General features: G+C 35.1%; 1 non-coding gene across 1 annotated transcript; it reads right to left on the bottom strand.

Moving 5' to 3' along the window:
- Window positions 1–2,365: 2,365 nt before the first annotated feature.
- Window positions 2,366–2,496, bottom strand: LOC111754896 (small nucleolar RNA SNORA51). The gene has a single exon (XR_002789568.1). It is a non-coding gene; the product is annotated as a small nucleolar RNA SNORA51 (small nucleolar RNA).
- Window positions 2,497–2,735: the final 239 nt, after the last annotated feature.

Raw genomic sequence — 2,735 nt, 5'->3', positions numbered from 1 at the left:
GCATGTCAAAAGAAATCTCCAGCATAGTGAAAAGAAAACCCACAAACTGGGAAAAGATTTTAGTGAACTCTCTCTCAGACAAGGGCCTCTTGTCTAAAACATATAAAGAATTAAAGAAACTCAGACCTCCGAAATTCAAAGATCCAATCCAAAAATGGGCATCTGAGATGAATATGCAATTCTCAGATGAAGAAATGCAAATGGCAAATAAATACATGAAAAAATGCTCATCATCATTGGTCATTAGAGAAATGCAAATTAAAACCACACTGAGATACCATCTCACCCCTGAAAGAATGGCCAGGATCAAGAAAACCGACAACAAATGCTGGAGAGGCTGTGGGGAAAAAGGAACTCTCCTGCACTGCTGGTGGGAGTGTAGACTGGTGCAGCCTTTGTGGAGATCTGTCTGGAGATTTCTCAAAAAGTTGGGACTGGAAATCCCATTTATTCCAGCTATTCCACTTCTAGGCATATTCCCAGAAGAACTGAAAGCATCATACCACAGTGATATATGTGCACCTATGTTTATAGCAGCACAATTTGTAATCGCCAGATCTTGGAAACAACCCAAGTGCCCATCAACTGAGGAATGGATAAAAAAGTTGTGGTATTTCTATACAATGGAGTATTATTCAGCTATAAAGAAGGATCACATTGAGATATTTATCAATAAATGGGCACAGCTTGAGACCATACTCATAAGTGAAATAAATCAATCTCGCATGTGTGAATACCGAATAGTTTCCCTAATGTAAGTAATGATTCAAATATATAAAAATATGTGGTAATCATGATTCCCCATTAGGTGGCCTTGAAGCCTTATAAAGTTTTCACTCATTAATTAGAAAGGCTTTATTCTGGGCTTCTTGATATGAAAATATTTGAAGCTAGAGTATATGAAGTTTTACCCAAATATTTCAAGGAAAAAGACACTATGGTAACTACTATTAAGTCAGGTTATAAGGTGGTAAAGTACTAGGTTATTGAAACAGTCATGCTGTGACCTCTATTGTTATATTGTTATGTCCTGTTTTATCTCAATCTCCCCCTTATTGTTTCAAAAAAAATTATTTAGTCATTTCTTATGTTTGTCTTAATTAAAGAAAAAATTCAAAAAAATTAGGATATATAAATAGTAACTCTTTTCGATTTCCTATTAACTTGTTTTGAAGTCCTGTAGTACTCCCACGATCTTGTTTTGACTGATTAGACTCTGTTCCATTCTATATGATAGTATCAAGTTTGAAGACATAGGCAACTACTTTGAAGACAATAAGATTCACTAAGGTACCCATTCTGGTTTGACTATTGTCTTCTTTGGAAGTCCTGTAATGTTTACAATGCCTAAGTTTTATTGGTCTTGTTCTCTACTGTTTTGTCCAACTTTATAATATCTAATAAGATAGACAATTCTTTTTAAGGAAACAAGGGACAACGTTGATAACCATTGTTGATAAACTTGTACTCTGTTCTACACCATGTGCTACGTCTATCCTTGGTATTGACTGACAGCTTTGTTTTGCCATATTTGACTGTATTCTCCCCCCCCCCAAAGAAAGTAATAAGCACTAAGGAGTAATAAAATCCAAGATGTGTAAATTTTGTTGTAAAAAAGAGAGGGGAAAAAAAAAAAAAAGAAAAGGAGCTCTAACGGATATAACAGCAAGTGTGTTTGGGGGTGTTAAATAGCTGACTTTATCAATGTTTTTGGAACATTGAACACAGCTGTTTGCAGTCTCCCTGTTTGAATGTCCACCTTGTGTTCTTTGATACTGTGATTTGAGGAACTATTTTCAAGAAAATAGTGTGTAATCTACTAGCAGGTAATTTCTTACTGTTATGGTTTTTTGTTTTGTTTTGTTTTGTTTTGTTTTGTAGTTCTGTATTGCGTGTACCCTTACGCCGCTTTGGTTTGTTTTGTGTTTTTCTCTTTTTCCTCTTAAATAAAAAAAAAAAAAAAGAAATTAGTCCTCTGTGCAAATAATACTGGCATAATTTTTCCCTAAGCTGTTGGTTGTCTTTTTGCTTTATTGTTTCCTTTATTGTGCAAAAGTTTTTTAATTTGACATAACTCATTTGTTGATTCTTGATGTTATTTCTTGTGCAATTGGGGTTATTTCTGAAATCTCCTTAGAGTTGAATATGGTAGCTCACACCTACAATCTTAGTACTTGAGAGACTGAGGCAGGAGGATTGCCATGAGTTCAGGGCCAGTCTGGGCTCTACAAAAGGAGTCTCAAAAAACCAAAACTAAAACTAAAAATAGAATAAATAAATAGTCCTTACCTATTTTATGTCCTCACAATTTTTTTATCTTCCATCAGATTAAGAATTTTTGTTTTAACATTTAGATTTTTGATTCTTTTTTTTCCTCCTTCACAATACAGATAAGGCAGAAGGCCTGGGCTGAGGTATATGTGGAGCAGGTTTACTCTTCCTCCTTTTTCTATATAGTCAGTGTAAGAACAGTGCCTGTGGTAAGACCAGAAGGCTAGATCTTTGATTCTTACTTATTTGTTTACTGTTTTTTGAGACAAGGCTTCACTATTAACCCAGGTTGGCCTCGAACTCATAACAATTTTCCTGCTTCAGCCTCTTGAGTGTTGGGATTACAGGCATCCACCACCACACCTGGCCTAGAAATCTTTTGGTGAAACTTTTTGGTCTTCTATGTAAAGGGTCATGTCATTTTCAAATAATGATAGTTTCACTTCCTTTACTCTATGTATCTC

Source organism: Cavia porcellus, unplaced genomic scaffold (assembly GCF_034190915.1).
Source record: "Cavia porcellus strain 051 isolate PalLab524CR breed Dunkin Hartley unplaced genomic scaffold, mCavPor4.1 scaffold_25, whole genome shotgun sequence".
Taxonomy (NCBI): domain Eukaryota; kingdom Metazoa; phylum Chordata; class Mammalia; order Rodentia; family Caviidae; genus Cavia; species Cavia porcellus.
The sequence above is the reverse complement of the archived record's forward strand: the minus strand, read 5'-3'. Positions and strand labels throughout refer to the sequence as shown.